The sequence below is a fragment of the Humulus lupulus genome, chromosome 1 (genome assembly GCF_963169125.1).
Source record: "Humulus lupulus chromosome 1, drHumLupu1.1, whole genome shotgun sequence".
In the NCBI taxonomy this organism is placed as follows: domain Eukaryota; kingdom Viridiplantae; phylum Streptophyta; class Magnoliopsida; order Rosales; family Cannabaceae; genus Humulus; species Humulus lupulus.
Genome location: NC_084793.1, coordinates 23,020,286 through 23,038,838, shown reverse-complemented (window position 1 = coordinate 23,038,838; position 18,553 = coordinate 23,020,286). Strand labels below are relative to the sequence as shown.

At 33.6% G+C, this 18,553-nt stretch overlaps 2 long non-coding RNA genes across 3 annotated transcripts; both read right to left on the bottom strand.

Annotated features, from left to right (window-relative positions):
• Nucleotides 1–2,248: 2,248 nt before the first annotated feature.
• On the bottom strand, nucleotides 2,249–8,093 carry LOC133789032 (uncharacterized). Of its 2 annotated transcripts, XR_009873451.1 has the most exons (8): nucleotides 7,971–8,093; nucleotides 7,302–7,493; nucleotides 6,988–7,052; nucleotides 6,549–6,602; nucleotides 5,769–5,858; nucleotides 5,371–5,489; nucleotides 5,067–5,224; nucleotides 2,249–2,551 (listed from the first exon to the last, which is right to left on the bottom strand). It is a non-coding gene; the product is annotated as an uncharacterized LOC133789032 (long non-coding RNA). The 2 variants fall into 2 exon arrangements; XR_009873446.1 differs by having other exon boundaries at nucleotides 7,302–8,093.
• Nucleotides 8,094–9,606: 1,513 nt separating this feature from the next.
• On the bottom strand, nucleotides 9,607–11,865 carry LOC133817880 (uncharacterized). Its single transcript, XR_009885735.1, has 3 exons — nucleotides 11,467–11,865; nucleotides 10,174–10,280; nucleotides 9,607–9,702 (listed from the first exon to the last, which is right to left on the bottom strand). It is a non-coding gene; the product is annotated as an uncharacterized LOC133817880 (long non-coding RNA).
• Between the last annotated feature and the right edge of the window lie 6,688 nt (nucleotides 11,866–18,553).

Genomic DNA, 18,553 nt, shown 5'->3' with positions numbered 1-18,553 from the left:
TTAAGTGTAAGTAGAAAAATACATAGTTTCTCTCCCTAAATTCTCTCAGAAAATGCCCCAAGAATGCCCCAAGTAACAGTCCCAAAGTATCCAAACTAGAGAGTTTTTCTAAGTCTAAAAAGATGAGATCCCCTAAAATGATGCCATGATCCATTTATTTATAGGCTCATGGATCGTACATCAGATATCTCCCTTTGACCGGGTCATTGGTTCTTCCAACAGACTTTAATTAATAAAGTATAAATGAATTTAAATTACAATAATATAGCTATTATCTTGGGATATCTGAGAGATTCCCGCGGCAGTTGAGAATGATTCGGGTTGAAGCTGTTACTGAGGCTTTACTGAAGTAGACGGTAACTTCTGAGATTCTGATCTGTGGACTGATCAAATCCATCCCTGAAGCAACTGGTCGGCCAAGACAACTCACCGTTTGACATAGGCAAGCACCTCTCGTCAGCAAAGCACACCTCTGGTCGGTATAGGCAAAGCAATCCTCTAGCACACCTCTGGTCTAACATGACATATCTCTAGTCTAGCAAAACACTTTACTGGTCGGGCAAAACAAATGACTGGTTGGCCAAAATAAATGACTGGTCGGCCAAAATGATTGACTGGTCGGCCAAAACAGATGACTGGTCGGCCAAAACGACTGACTGGTCGGCCAAAACGACTGACTGGTCGGCCAAACTCCTAACTGGTCAGTCCAAAATCTTTACCGGTTGGACAAAAATTCTATCAGGTCGGTTAGATCGCTTTATCACAAATACGAAGAGCCAATACATTGATTGACTATTAATGTACCATTTACTGACCATGCATTGCTACTTGTCACTTTTGATTGCCACGTCATCGAACTGGAATTTTGGGGATAACAACAGTTTATAAAAAAAATGTGTGTAAGACTCATACGTGTTGATTGATTCACTTAAGAATATGTGTTTGTGACTGAATTGTGTATTATTTCTCTCGAATATTCTCTCTAATTTTTAATTTTGACAAGTATTCTTATCCATGTTATACACTAACACTTACTTTCAGTTGCTTGATTCTATTTTTTTCCAGGATGACACTCATTGATCAAAGCAGATATTTTAGATTGGGTTTTATTTTTGTGCATTTTTATATAAAAAAAATATTTGATTGACAAGGAAATTAATGGTGGACCCAATCTTTGTGGCAATTTTGTGAAATTGCACATTTATTTTATGTGATTTAATATATTATTTGTCTCCAAGGAATTTATTTTGTCATCTTACTCTATTTTGGAATACCATGATGTGTCTCTTTATTGTTTTTTGCTTTGTTGCCTTTTTAACATTTTTAAATAAAAAAGGGTAAGTTTTTATGTTGATTGTGTGTAATAGGTTTGTTTCCTTTTGTTTTTTTTAATAAAAAAAAGGGGAAACCTCTTTTTCCCGTGTGTGTTTTACATGGGAAAGTTCTTGTCCTTAAAAAGCTTGTCACCTTCCCACTTTCTCACTCACCCATGATCCCTCTAAGCTTCTTCTTCTTCTTATTCTTTCTTCTCTCATTGTTTTTGTGAGTGTTTGTTGATTTTTAGAGAAGGAACAATGGTGAGGAAAAGAAATCTGAGACTGACGAAACCCATGATACCACCTTATCTGATGAATCTGTTCCTGACAATGCTGAATCAGAGGCTGAGTCTGATGAGCCACAACAAGAAGACGTTGTCCCTACTAAACAAGAAGATGAATCTCACACAAAGCCAGTTGCAACTCCATTATCATCCAAGGCTAAAGGAAAGAGACCTATCTCTGATTGTAGACCATCTCAAGGACTCTCAGGTGTTAATTTCAAACCTCACTACAAGAAAAAATGCTTTTAATAACACCGAAAATTTGTTATCAAAACATACGATAACACTTTGTGATGTGTTAAGACCGACTATGATATCGTAGGTCAGGGTACTTTACATAACACTTTATCAGTGTTATACAGATGTGTTATTGTATTGTCAACGATAACACAATTTCTGTGTTATTTTAATATATAGATAAGTGTTGAATTATGTTATTTATAGTCGATTATATAACACTTTTTTTGTGTTATACTACACTTTAGTATAACACATTTTTTGTGTTATACTAAACTTTAGTATAACACATTATTTGTGTTATACTACACTTTAGTATAACACATGTGTTATATTAGCTCAGAGAAACATAATCTTTTTTTACTTACACAAAACTAAGAAAACAAATATGAAAGTTGAAGCCAAATAAGGTAACATAAATAGATTTTTATTAATTACTCAAATGTAATTACAATATTTAGTCTACTAGTCTAGGCTTAAGAAATCATATTACAATATAATTTATGCCCAATACAGATTCCTTTATCACTAAATAAAAAACAAGAAATGTAAACAAAAATTAGTGAAATACATTCTTCCATTCTTTGCATCAATATCTCGATGGCTTGGCAGTTTCTTTGAAAGTGTTATGCTTCAAAAACAGGTCAGTAAATGCCACCCTCAAGTTCTTAACCTCTCTATCTAATTCACTTGGTGTCCTTTGCCTGAAAGATCCTAGAAAATGGAGTAGGATCCACCAAAAACTGAGATAAGTCTACAGATCAGTTGTAACGCCCCAACTCCAGGGACCGTTACGGTGTGCCTTGTAAATAGTGCTAAACTCGCTAAATGAGTTGTTTGGCCAAAATCCTGTAACTAAGTATGATTAGCGGTTTAGGGATTAAAAATTTTGGATAAGAAGTAACGTTTCATTAGAACGTTTAACATATATACTAGGATCCCAAAAGTATAATTTCAGAGTCCACTACAAGAAAATATTTACAACAGGTCATTCTATGCGACAAAACAGGGATTAACCCTAGTTCCACTTTAAACCTCAACCGTGGCGGACGAGCAGCTGCATATGTACACATCATCACCTAAGCTCTCCAACTCAAGGATGGTCCAGCTTTCTTTTGCCTTTATCTGCACCACAAAGTACCCGTGAGCCGAAGCCCAGCAAGAAAACTTAATATGCTCATGAACAGTAATAACATGTCATCAAATCATAAGGCACACGCCTAGCAGATATGGCCCTATTCCAGCAGGCAAATGAGTTCATAAAACGCTGAGTATAACACATCAACCAATGATCATAATAATCATCCGGGACTTTCAGTCCAGACAAATAGGTGATTATCACAAATGTCACAAATATGGGGACAGCACCCTCTAGCCATGTGACGTTAGGGTCACTCTAGCCATGCACCAATAATAGCCATGCATGTCATGTTTAAAAATAAAAAAACATGCATCAAGAATAGCCATGCATGTCACATAAACACAGGGTGTAGTTTTCTTACCTTTGCTCCAAGCACAGGTTACCAACAAACGAGCAACAAGCACGATCCTGATTCCAAGCCTCTAGTGATAACCTAGTCATAACCACAAATGGTGATCCAATGAGTTCAAGTTCTAAAACCAATCCCAGAACCAAGACCTAGCCTTCGAGACATCAAACGCCACCAATCCGGGTAGTAGGAATGATCCCGAGGCCTAAGGTTTGAGTTCCCATGACTAAAAACCCATTTTGGTCACTTTTCCTCTTTTGACCCGCGACCCCAACCATTAGAGCCGCAGCCCCACTCAAGTCAGGCCCAAAAATCCTCTTTGACAGAAATTAGAGCCTCAGCTCTACCCAATAGAGCCGCAGCTCAAATAGCCCATCAACACCAAACCAGCAGCTTCTTCAAGCGTGAGCCCCAGCGCCCAAGAACTGAGCCGCGGCTCAACCTCGAACCCAGCCAAAAATCCTCCATTTATTCATCTAAAATCCTTTCATAAACATATCCAAACGTCTCCAAACTCAAAAATAAAAGTTCCCAAACATCCCCATGATCCAAAACCCATAAAACCCAAGTCTCAAATCACCCAAAAACACATCAAAACACAAAATCCAATTCAAGCTTAAAAACTTTAAAAACTTAGAACTTAAAACTTGAATTACCTCCAATTGAGTTGTTTCCAACTAAATCCTTCGGCTAATAAGCTTCTAATCTTTCCTAGGATCGCTATGCCTCGATCCTTGCTTGAATCCGAGTCCTAGAACTCAAGTTTCCTTCGAAAATGCGATCGGGAGACGAAAGTGGAACTTAGAGGGAGAGAGAACGTATAGAACATTCTTTTTATTCTTTTAAAAGGTTACTTCAAGCTTAAGTAGCCTCAACCAAATCCTAATGCTCGGGGTCCCGAAAACACCCCCGGGGACAAAATAGTCAAAACCTCTAGAATTTCCCCCTGATCTTACTAACTCCCAATTTATCACCAAATATTAATTCCCATTACCCAATAACCCGGTAATGCTCTAAATACCCCTTGACATACTCCAAGTCAAGCTTAAATCCCGTTGTGACTTTCCCACTAGCTTACCTCCTAGGAGCGTCTTGTGCTGGGTTACCCTGGCATAACCAAATAATAACAAAGCACCGCGCCCATTTCACATATATGCCAAAAATGCCTGAAATGGCCAAAATATGAAAATCATCCAATTCATCACAAATGGGTTCACATGCATATTTAATACACCTAAACATGCATATTATCATTAAATAATATAATAAAGCAATTATGGCCCTCCCGGCCTCCTAATCAAGGTCCTAACCCTTATTAGGAAATTCGGGGCATTACATCAGTAGTGCTTGAAGTATCATACAAAAATAAAACTGTAAAACCCACATAGCTCTTACCATTTTCTGAAAGTTTTTTCAAGACTACAGTATGTATTCCATCTTTTAGATACCAAAAATTGTCAACAGCAGCAACTAAATTACTTGTAACTAAACTATACTAAATTTCTATGACTAGAATGATAGTAAATGTAGAAGCAAATATTACATCCTTATGTTAATAAAACAGATCTAATGATCCACAGCACAAAAACCAATTGTTATCCACAACTTAAAATACAACAAAAAAAATTTAGTCTCATAAGAAAAAGCATTCACTGCCCAAAATAGAGGCAGAGATTAGCTAACTTGTGTATATTTCAAAGCATCTATTCAATTGGGTTTTGTGAGACAAAGAAGCTCACCATCTCAAAGCCATCTTAATAGGTGTTGTGAGACAAGATGTAAACACATCTGCAGGAAATTCAGCACTTTGTGGAAGAGTCTCATGTGCTTCACAAGCTCCAAGTAGAATGCAATCCCTTGTGGATCCAGAGGAGCTAGAAGCAACCCAATCATGAAGCTGCCAAACCATCAAATCAAGTCACTATATTTACAAATATATTTATATATAAATATCTGAATTACAGATAATGAATTCATGTCACGCAGCACCTTAATTATCAATACATATATCAATTCATTATATGTTTTGAGTTAAAGCTTTACCTCAATAAAAGCATTCACAATATTCCCCCAGCCGCAGAGCAATCAAAAACATATATGGAGGGTGTCTTCAACTAAGAATCAAGGTCAATGATTGGCAAAGGGATATACTGTGTATAACTCTGCAGTACCAATAACATTGGTGAGAAACCAAGCAAGACTCTAGTGATTGACCTTAAATTAAAGAGTCATAAAAGAGTTTCAAAGAAATAAAAGACCTTATTGAAAACCCAAATTTCACCACTAATGTTTCAAATGCTAATTAAATAGAAACTTACAAAGGAACAATGCTGCATAAATATCCAGTTTTGACATTAGACTCCAAATATCATAATGTCAAATTTATATAAGAGGATTAGTTAAAGCCAAAGCTTTACAACCTTAATTAACAATCAGAATACCTTCAAGACAGACTGCTTATTAGCTTTCTGAATGTGAATATTGGCAAGGAGAAGAATTACATGTTCCCTCTGGTTGGCAACATTGCCTTCCTGGTTAGAAAACACATTATGAAAATTCAGAGAAGCATCAAAATATGAGCAATGCAGAAGAAAGAGCACATAGTCCAACCATGGAAAACAAAAATAAGAAGTACTTGGAAAAAATGGCCTGAATGGACAAGTAAAGCCATATCTCAACCTTTTTCTAGAGATTGTCTAGTCAGAAGCTATCTCCTTTAACATCTATTTTTTTTAAGAAAAACAAACTCAGAGCCATAGATAGTTTTCCAAACCATGAAATAGTCTTCGGAAGGGTACAATAATCAAATTTAGAGCACCATAACACTAGCTGCGGAAATTATTGTTAACTGGACATTTTTTGCCTTTGAAAAAGAGAGTAATGAACAAATATTATTTTGTCAGTTAGGGACAAGTAAAGACAGCCATATAATAGCAACAATGAAATAACAAAAGAACCATATTTTGCTCTCATAACTGCAATATGAGTTTTGCTCAATACACCATAGCATACATTTAGTTCAAATATTGTTAGATATTAGATGTTTCATGACAGCCATATATGTGATAATCAGGAAAACCCCACTCTGAACTTTGTCACAGTTGTCTCAAACAAAATGAAGAAAAATTTATATAAGTTTCATGCAAGTCAATACCTGAAATCAAGAATTTCAACATCTAGGAGTAATTATACACAATTATGTTAGGAAAAGATATGCTTACCGCCCATGTAAAAAGAAGGCTGACTTTTGCCCTTTCCTTTCTTGTGTTCATCAACTGAAAACAGACAAAGTCTACTAAGTAACTTTCTAACAACAATATCAAATTCGTAAATTTATGACTAAAATATCATATTCTAGATCATGCTGAAATATTCACATACTTATTTAAGTTACACTTGTATAGAATTTAAAAATTAATAACAAAATCAATTCACACAGGAGAAAATACAAGGAATGATATTCAGCATATAATCACACCGAACAACATACATGAGCAGAGGAATTAATTTCAATAATAAAGAAGGGCAGGAAGAAGCATCGTCTTTTTAAAAACTGTAATCAAAGGACTCATTTAACAATATACCCAAGTAGTAACCTGATACTCATTTCTCTACTTATGCTTGACATAAATGACTCAGCATAAATTTTAAGCAACTTACTGATTGTTCAACATGGATCCAATTGTTCAACATGGATCCAATTCATCTGCCATTGATCCCATTTTCTGCATGAAGAAGTAACCAATCCAATTCGTGAATCAAGCTTCTGAAACTCATGAAACAACTTCAGTTACTAGTTCAGATCACATCAAACAAATTAGTTTCAAACACTACTATAAATAAGTACGCAATCCAATTCACCAACATGCATTACTCTTTATGCATACTGTATGATATTGTATCTTAATGGTGAGCTTCATAAGAATCAACTATATGTTCAATATAATTTGACTAGCAAGTTTGAACTCAATTACCTGTACTATATGCCTTTGAGACAAAGTAAGTATTCCAACCAAGCGATAGTACAGAAACTTGAAAATGAAGCCAATACTTTGGAGCTTGTTTCGGTGATTGTCCCAAGTAAGCTTGTGCATAGAACTTTCTCAAGTTCTTTGTAACATTGTGTAAACTTAAATACTGTGCCTTAATTCTAGTGTTCTTTTGACCTGAGTCAGTAAAAAATGCATCTAACTCGGTGTCAATAACAAAGGTTCACAAGAAACAGAAAATGAGACATGACAAGCAAATTTCTTAAGCTAAAAAGTACAGGGAATCCATGATTTTTTGTTTACATGAAGAAAAAAAACACTAAAACACATGTATTTCTACTCCAAACAATATGATCCAATTTTCAACTTCTTGCTACAACTTAGTAACTCTCCATTAAATATTCAAAACTAAAACACCAAAATCAGAGCATACTTTTCCAATAATATTAACTCTCCATTAAATATTCAAAACTAAAATACTACTTTCTAGTTACCAAATAGCAACAAAAATTGACTTTTCCTACCCTCTTCATGTTTCTTTTCCACTTCTCATTGATAAGTTCTAACAAGACAAATCTATAATTCTTTTCCACTTCTCAGATAGTTGGACCAGAAAACTTGAGAGCTACCAAATAAAATAATAAAATATGATACCTCTCGATAGGTAAGAACATCCATTAAAGTAACAAATGGTACATCTTTGTGGTCAATCTCTGCCACAAAAGAGAAGCCAAAGTAGTAAGAAATGGATTCTCGCTGTCACATGTATTAACCAACAGCAAAAGATGTATCACTAATGACAGTTAAAACATAACTAATGGCTATGTCTGGTGTAAAAGCTTGAACTCATATAGTAGAACACTCTAATATAGTCCAATAAATACTTTAAAAAACTTACATCAAATGCTTTACTCCAAAAAATGTATATATATAATGTTAACAACTTCAATACACACGACTTTAATTATATAAATCTGCATATATAAAGGAACACATTATGGTACTAATTCTAGTGAACTTGGTACAAGCAACCTTCCCTTTTACTGAAGTGCCACCAGAGGAGTTGAGCACCTGCATAACAAAGAGGTAGGATTTACAAAAGGTATCGTACTATTCTCAGGCACATGCCCAAGGACAATGGCCTCAAATGCAAAAAATGAGGGACACTGGAATACCTCTCAGCAGACATCAAAACAAACTAATAACGGACTGTTTTCATATGAAAGCTATAGAAAATGTAGCATCAAATTAACCTCTGATGTGCTCTTTCCTTCCCGGGCATTATAATTTATATTGGCATCTACAACTTTCTGAGAAGGAAAAAAACAAATTAATTAAATGATGTTATCATAATTCAAAATAAGCATGCACTTAGATATCAATATGTGTTGTAAAAAATAACTTTTCTCACTTATGAATCGTGAATTTGAAGCTCAATGCATTTACTTTTGTTTTTCAAAAGGAAACCCCTCGATAAGGAGGTTTATATTGTGGAAATACAACAACAATAAAAAGTTAATAACAATGATTTCTCAACTTTGGTAATTTTAAAATTAAGTCTTCAAGATAACCAACAAATTGACAAGCAAAGGTAAGCCAGCCCTGCCTTGCAGCCAATTACGAACAAGACAATATTTACACAGATATATGTGTTCATGCATAGATTACATAGCTTTACATACCTCATGCTCGGGAATTGCCCCAATAACTCTTGCAATGTACTGTTTTTGGACCTTCCCAGCTTCAATTTGTGACAAATGCACTGTATTAAAGTGAAGAAAGAATATATCATGACTAAAAATACTTATACTTACACTAAGTGCTGGAGAAAAGAGAAATACCCTTTTGTTTTCATATTAATGGATACAAAGACAAATGTTGCTTCTAATTATAAGTAGCTAACAATATACTTGTAAAAAAAAAGAAAAAAAAAGTAGCATGAAAAGCAGTACATAAGAAGCAGCAACTGTAGAAGAGAATGATTCACTATTATCAGCCTCTTTGTGTGTATATATACCTCTTGTAATTCACTATCCAAGAACAAGTTTAAGGATTTGGAATGCAATATTAATGAGAAAGACTTAATCAAAACAAAGAGGTCTGGAGTAGTAATCTAAAATCATGAATATAAGAAATCACAAAATCATATTATCTATTTTTGTGTGAAATATATATGTTCTGAACTGTCTAAACATACGTGTGTATTTTTGTACCACTCCCAAGTTCAAAAGTAAGAAATAGTTTACTTTTTCCATGTGAAATATATATGTTCTGAACAGTAAAATACAATCTGAATTTTCTATATATATTCTTGCTAACCTGGGGGCCACATCAGAAGAAGTTTGATATTCAAAGCAACAGTTTAGACTGCCAAAAGTCACTATTTCTGAAATGCATAAGAGAGGGTCTATTAAACGTATAGTCATGATCATGAACATTAAATATATATAATCTACCAATCACTTTAAATATATATATAATCTACTCTACCTTATGTCAAGTGTTTAATAGTTTACACTATTACCAACAAATTACATGAACATTACATAAAATTTCCATAAAATACGTAATTCTACCTCTACATAGAACTCATCCTCACAAGTTTATGCAAATAATAAACTAAGCAACAACTTTAAAAGAAAAAGAAAAACTCTACATAGCTAGTTGTGAAACCAAATCAACATAATCTCAAATACATTTCACAAATCTCACTTCAGAATTTCAGAATAAGACAATTTAGTATAAAATATTTAGGTGCACCACATAATGATTAATGGCAATCTAAAGACAGTACAAGAACATACTCGCATAGTAAAATATATCAAACATTAATGAACATTAAAGAGATTAAACTTACGGGTTCAGCTTCTTCAAGAACACGAAGTTGTGATTGCTCATTGGCAAGAAGGTGAACAATATGTTCGAGCAAAAGCTCTTTTCCTCTTAACTGTCTTTCTCTCCAACCTGGAAAAAGTAATCAATAGATAGGTCAATATGATGGCCATGAAAGAAAAACTGAGAAAATACCTTTAACACCATCATTGTTTCAATTCGTTTGTTTACTTATTCTTAATGAATTGGACTAGGAATCAATAAATAGCTTCACACACTTGGTCCAATAAATGAGACATGGAGGAATAATTTTACACAAGAAAACAATATGGAGATTATTTGCATTCATATGGATGCAAATCAGAGATGATGTCAAAGTACTCAAGCATAGCAGCTTTCTTCTTTTTCTTCTTTTTTCATGTTTTTGCCAGCCAGCAATGAAGAATGAAAGATAAAGGCTTGAATACAAAAGCCAATGTAACAATACATTTTCTGTACATAACACATTCCAAATCAGTTTAAATGTACTTTCATTTGTTAGCTATTCTTCCAATCCAGGGAATTGTCTTAACTGTTATTTTATTGTACATACTATATAGAAATGATTTTGGAAGAAGAAAAAAATGAACCACAATCTGCTTTCCATAAGCAATTTGCAATTCATGTCGAATACAAATGTAAAGGAAAAAATGTAAATAATTTGGAATGGAACCAACACCATTAGTTAGAGATCTGAACAACCAGAAATTCAAGATGAAGATTAGAATCAGCAACAACTGCTTGTGGATGCATCAGACTGGGGCAGTCTCTCTTTAAAAATGTTCTTTCTGCCTACTAGTAAAAGCAACAATCAATAAAAGCCAAAAGAATCCAAAGTTTGAAACTTTCGAACACACTAGTTCCATGATTTTAGAAACCACCAACAATTTAATAACAAACATGGTACTAGCTAAGCTCTTAAAAAATATCCTTCATAATATGAGCCATGAAAATGGCTACTACTAGTTCTATAAAGTTATAATCAAAATCAAATCAGGAAGCTTTATGTTGCATATTAAAACAGAGGCCACAATCCCACATATCTTAATGTATTTTCACAGAAAAGCAACCCCAATAGCATATTGAAAACAAGTACAGAGCAATTAGTTAAACATGTTCTGCTAGTTGTTCACTACCACACTAGCACTTCAATATTCTAGTGCCACACTATTCATTTCATATTTTCATTTGACATCTCTTTAGTAATTTTAAAGAAAGTACTAACAAAAATTTCAAGTACTAAAATTTATTTACAAATAAAGAGCCATTAAGCTCTTACCTTCATATAAAGCATAATCAAGGAGACACCAAAGTCTGATCTATGAATGAAAAATGTTGTTGCACCATAAAACTGGAAACAACAAGAAGCAAAAAAGAAAAAAAAACAAGCTCAGTAATTCCAGAAAAGAAAAGATTAAAACACATCATAACAATTAAAAGATGACTTTTAAGATAGCTTTTTCAAACCCCAAAGGAAGTAGGGAAAGAGAGGGGGGCATGTAAGTGTACAATAAGGAAATCAAGAGAAAAAAGGTATGTGCAGAAATAAATTAAGTAAGAAAATTGGAATGCATCATAGCATAAATAGAAATGTGTCACTAGGAAGGTAAGGACTAAGAATTATCTAATAGCTTTACAGTAAAAGAACCAAACAGGAATATCATAAACAAGGTCTCAAAGCATATCAAACGACCAGCTATCATAGGAAACTAGCCAGTGAGATAAATTATCCTTAAGAATTAATACATGTTCCCATTATGTTGTGGAAGTTGAGTGTATTCATGGCATACTTTTATTCTTAAAATTACTTTTTACCTTCTGCCCAGCAAATCTTTCTTTAAGTTCTCTGATGTGTTCCTGGACTTAAGGAAGCTCCAGTGCACGTATAAAGCGATCTGAATCTATACCATACAGTACAAGTGAATAACAAGTTTACAAAGAAAAAAACCAAATCATCAGGTAAAAAAAGTAACAAAAAACTATTAATACGGGGAACTATTTTGTTAGACACGCAATAATATGATCAAGTAAACAATCTTAATATAAATATAAATAGACCAAACAATCTTAAAAAATGAAGAGTAGGAATTTCTAGTGATTATGTCAGATAGAGAAAGAGGGTAGTGTACCTGTCTTGAAGATATGAGTTGTACTCGCGGATTGTAGGAATCACTATTAGCCACCACAATATCAACCTATACACAATAACGGGGTTTCGAGGAGGAATCCACAAACAGAACATCAAAAAAAAGGTGTTGAGCTCTACTGTGAGGAAGACGATACAAAAAATAGCATAAACCAGACATAAAATAGTTCACATGTTTTATGCTAATTCTTTTGCAAAAAAATAAAAAAAACAGGTGAGAAAAAATCTTACCCATTCATCACCCTTCAGTCCCCATCTGTCCCCGACCTTGCACAAGACACAGTCGACCACCACCTACACCGATCTAGCCCTCACCACCAAAGCACCGTCTGCATCCCATCATCATCAACCTTTAGTCCCTGCCTACGTCCCATAGTCGTCGAGCCTTAGTCCTCGCTTGAGGGACAATCGGAGTAGCTCTTGCGGTGGAGCAGAAGAGGAATCAGAGAAACCATCAAAATTCAGAACCGGATCATGAAAGAAAAGAAAAACCATAAAAAAAAAAGGAAATAAAAGTGATTTTCCCCTTTTATTTCTCTTTTTCTCGCTCGAGGATCCCAATGACTAGAAATTGAAGGTTGACTGAGAGATAGAGATAGACGAGAGAGAGAGTGAGGAGTTCGGATGTAGTACCAAGCCGAAGAAATGGGGAAAGGAAATGGGTCTCAGAAATGTTGAAGGAGAGGAAATGGGTCTCAGGTCTCAGAAATGTTGAAGGAATTGAAGGATAGGAATTGGTCTCTCGGGTCTCATAAATTTCTAGGTATCCCAAATGAAAAAAAATGCTAAGTGGCGGGATGTCTAATTATTACCGCCTTTTTTTTTTTTCCTAAAGTGGCCCAATATACTAGTCTAGCATAATACTTTTTTATTACTATTATATTCATGTGTTATGGAAAGGGGTATTTGGTGTAGTGCCTCATTCTTATATTTTTTTGTTATAATGACAATGCTCGTGATATGGTTCTCTATGCTCAAATGAAATTTCTCATTGAGAAAAATTATGTCTTGAGTGATCATCGTCCTTATGGTGTGCTAACTATGCTTCAAGATCGAAAATGGACAGGTTCTTTGGTTAAGTTTACTGGTTTTGTGGATACAATAGTCAAGGAATTCTATGCCAATCTTACTAATGAAATTATTGACCCTAAATCTCCTCTGTATTGCAAAGTGTATGTTAGGGACCATTGGTTCTCTTTTTCTCCACAAGATATTGCATAGGCTTTGCATCTTCCTCTTGATGTTGAGGATATTGATGATCTTACCTCTCTTGACAAGGATGAGGTCATCACTGACCGGAATTGGTATAGACTTGGCTATGTTTATCTATGATCAAACCATTGGATTTCGAAACAGGTAATAGGAGAAACTTAAATCTTCCTTTTCCTCAAGTTATTTATTAAGTGTTGAGTATGCAGAAAAAAGATCTCAAGCGTGATCAAGAAGATTTGGTGGCTCCCACTACTGCTGCTTCCTACAAAGCCTCTGCTCCAATTACTGAAGCCACTGATGCTCCATCATCCAATAAAGCCAAGCCTCAATCCCAGAAATTTGCTTCGGATGACATTCCTCCTAAATCCTCATTTGTTTCCACAGATTCAGGAACTGTTGCTGCTGACCTAGCTGCTGTTCAAGCCTTTCTTGATTCTTTGGCTACTCGAGTAATGACAGTTGAAGGACGACAACGTTCTGTTTTGGATGTTGTTCAAGCCTTGCCCAAAGATCCAGCGGATTAGTTTTCCTTGCTTTTATATTTTTTGTCCTAAGAACATTGATACTTTCTTTTGTCTTAGGCTTATTGTGTTTATTTTTGCATTATGTTTCTTTGGCTTCTTTGAAAGACACAAAGGGGGAGAGTAGATACCTCCAAAAACCTGCTTTGTTTGTTGTTTTGTTTAACTCTGGACTTCTTATTTTGAGGGGGAGTTAAGTCTTAGTTTTTTTATATGTTTGTTATAAGTTAATGCATGTTTGCAGGGGGAGCCTTTTCTCTTTAATTTTTTCTATCAAATTTCCAAAGGGGGAGATTGTAAAATCCTTTATTGGCACATTTGATAAAATTGAAAAAATTAATTATGGATGTATTTTCGAAATATATTGTGTGGTATTTTCGAAATAGTTTGTTTCTTGTTTTTGCTGTGAAATGTTTTCTAATCAGATTATTCTATATATGTTAATAAAATAAATATATAATTTCCTATAAACGAATATCTTTTCTTGAATTTTGTATATATGGAAATTATTGGTATTTATTTTAATTTCTTGATCTGATTTGTTTGACTAGAAACCGTGTACAACTTGCAAAGATAATGTATATATTGTTTCATTATTTATTTAAAGAAACTAGTTTTAAAAACTGTCCAGGTTCAATGAATCTGTTTGAATGGATTGCCAGTCTGTTTGAACAGATTCTAACTTTCCTTTTTGGGAAGATTTTTCATTTATTGCCTGATTGGTTTCTAATTTGTTTTTCACGACCTAAAAGGATTCTAAAGGGTATATACTCATCCTTAGGTCGTTGGTTTTTGATCATCTCTCTTGGAGTATTATTTTCCAAATATTTTCAAGTTGTAGAGAGAGATTTTATTGTGTGAAGAACTTGAGTCCACCAAGTTCTTCGTGGTTTATTACAACGTACTTCTGTATTGTTTTCTTTGTGCTAATTGTACAGGTTGAACACACTTGGACATTGTTCATCAAGCTTCGGGAGAAGTCCTGCTCATGAGTCACTTTTCGGGAGGAAAAGTGCAAGTGTTATGATTTGAAGGGAGTTCAAGATCTTAGCACTTCAGAAATCTGATTAGGAGTTTAGATTACAATAGTTGCAACAAATTCAAGAGGGAGTCTTTATTTGTATAAGTCAATTTGGTTTTGTAATGGTTTATATATTCTTCTAATAAATTTCATTTTCTGGGCATGGCCCCGTGGACTAGTAGCAATCTGAAAAGATTGCTGATACCACGTAAAATTTCATTTGTTTTTTACTTTATGTTCGTTTTTATCCTCTGTTGATAAACTGCTTAAACATATCTAGTTTCTGTTCAAATAGTTTATGTGTCTGTTTAAACATTTCTGTAACAGTATAGCAATTAATTATTTAATTTAAATAATTAAGTTGGAAATCATAAAAAACGTGTAGAGTCCCAGAATTTACTTAGCTAGTTAGATAGTAGTAGTAATAGTAATAGCTAGTATTAGTTATAGCATGTTCATTACTGTGGATTTTGGTTCAAGCTGTGATTTAGTTGGAAACTCCTAGCAATATTTATGGATTTTATAAGTTTAAGTTATAGTTTAAGAATATTAATTATAACATAAGGTTTGATTAATATTGTTGGTTATTAATATGATAATTATTATAACCTAAGGTTTAGATAGATCTAATAAGAATGTGACATTTGTCATGAGCATGGATTATTCCTAAGGTTTAGATAGAACCAATAGGAATATGACACTTGTCATATCTATGATTATTAAGGAATTATTATTTTAATGATAAAATAAGGGAAATATAAGACTTGGTCTTCATCAAAATTTTTTAGGAGCATGACATTTGTCACAATTTTATTTATTTGTGATTTAGATATTTTATTTATTTGTGATTTAGATAATTAAATAGATTTTTCGTAACTTTACGGTACCGTAACATTTGACTTATTTTTGATCTAGTTATGTTATGAATTTCGAAAAATAATATTTCTAAAAAGTTGTAGATAATTTAATTATCTTTCTAACGGTATAAAGATATTATATATTGGAGTCCTACAACTCCAGATATGTTAATTTTACTGTAGGTTAGTTTAGAGTTACGAGATTTTGGGAGTTAGAAGTTAGGATTCTATTTGATTATTTATTTTTATTTTTTTTAAAATCAAGCTTCGTTGACCAAGTCCTAAGCCTTTGTCTGAAGGATATTCAAATATTTTCAATTAAATTCATTATTTTTATTCAAAGCCAAAAAGAAGATTTTTATTCCTAGAACTCTATAAATAGGACCTATCATCAAGCTTTTTCATTCATTCTTCAAGCCTTGATCAGAGCCTTCTAGGTGCTAGTGAGACTATAGAGTGATAAACACTTGGGTTGGGGTTATAAGCTTTGTCATTCTAAGCTTATTAGACACTTGGGAAGTAAGGTTCATAGAGTGTATTTCGGTTTCGAGGTGTAGTTCGGTCATAGCAATTTCAAAGGTATTCCTATTTTTAGTTCCTTTTCTGTATTGTTCTTATAGTTTTTCTACTCAAATCCTAACTCGTATTCTCTATTCTTGGTTAGGTGTTAGGTTCATTTTAGGTTTGTTTTAGAGATCGTTTTAGGTTGTGTTTTTAGTTATTTAGGATTGTTTAGTGCAGATTTATGCTTGTTTTCTTTTTGTTTCAGGTTGTAATGGTCAATTACATAATATGGAGTGAAATGAGAAGAAACATGTTAAATATGATAAATACGATGGATTTTGTGTTGATTGTGGAGTTTCAAGACATTATGTGTGAAAAATAATACATTGAAGATGCTCAATACACGTCATTTATGCTCTATAACGCAAGTCTGAAACTTCAAGCCGCATTTTTACCATGATGTATTCACTTTCTGGAAACACTTCTATAAATATAAGTTGTAGATATTTCTCTTAGCTATCCATATCTTTTTGAATCATTCAATTCGAAGTTATATAGAAGGAGTTATGATCAAAATACGATGAGCTGACGCTACAGGCTGTTCAAACCGAGTTTTGTCGATTCCGACTTTAGCGCTACAGCGCCATAATAAGAGTGCTACAACGCTAGTGCACCAGAGTTTGAGGTATTTTGCCACTTAATAGCGCTACAGCGCTAGAGACGCGATTTCCACAGATATGATCATTTTTTGATGGGCAATTTGGTCCTTTCACATGGAATTTGGTAGGGATTTTTGGAGAAACATAGTGTGCGACTGAAGGAGGTCTGAAGAGGTTACGACGGCTGGAGTGTGAGAAACCATCTTGGAGGATTCATCCCTGAGTTTTTTTATCTTTTTCTTAAAAATTTTATGTTTGTAATTGAATTATCTTATTGCTAGAATGAATATCATGGGCTAAATTATTTTTAGGGATTTTATGTGAATCTTTTGGAAACCCTTTTTATGGTTTAATGAAAAATTGATGTTCTTCTTCATCTCTTTCAATTCCTTACAATCTGTGTTATTTGTGCGATTATTGATTGATCACCTCTAATTGCTATTTCATGAATCAAATTGAAATCTGAAAAGTGAAATTTGATATGCTTTGATTGTTTGGATGCAAATTTAATTTAGAACGAAAGTATATAAATTGTTTGCCTATTTTTCTGAGTTGCGTGTTTAATGCCTTCTTCATGATTCAACTTACCATAGAAATATAGGAAGTTGTCATTGAGATTGAATTTTGTAAATCTTAACCAGATTACGAATTGTTTTTGCAACTTGTTCTTGAATAGGGAGAAGGGGGATATAATTTTTGCATTAGGAAATAAAAGGGTGGAAAATAGAGGATCATAATTGTCCTAATTTCATTTTCTCTATTATTTTGTTCAAATTTTCATTGTGCTTCGTTAGTATTTTTCTTAGTTTAAAATCTCTGAAAATTGTTTAATCAAATAGAATTAAAAAGATTGGTTGATTGGTAATTGATAAATCAGTCCTTGAGGACGATACTTGGTTTTTACCATTTTATTATGAATTGCGACTGTGTGCACTTGCATAGCATATAAATTTTGCAACATTAGGCATCTAAGATCTTGAACGTAAGATTCTTATTGATAAGTATCTTTTTGATGGTGTAGTTCATTCTTTCCATTTTTTTCTTTAGTATACCCACCTCTCTATTATGGTTTTTAGGAGTGTTCAAAAGTCTCGATCTTGTTCTCATATCCCGGTTTTTGGTAAGGAAAATAGGATAGATCTTGTATGTTTGTATGATATGTTATGTTTATGTTATGATATGTTTATGCTATAATATGTTATGTAGTCCTTGGGCATATGAATTGCTTAGATAGCAAGCCCCAAGATTAGTTTATCATTTTCATGGTTTAGAGTTATAGTTTGCCCTACCTCAGATATTAGACAGGGGACCTAGATGGTTTATCGCATGCCATGTTAATGAGTTAATGGCCATTAATATTGTAGTCCTATATGGTATATGTTTTATAGTGTATGCTTATGATATATGGTATATGTTTTATAGTTTATGTTTATGATGAAGTTTTAT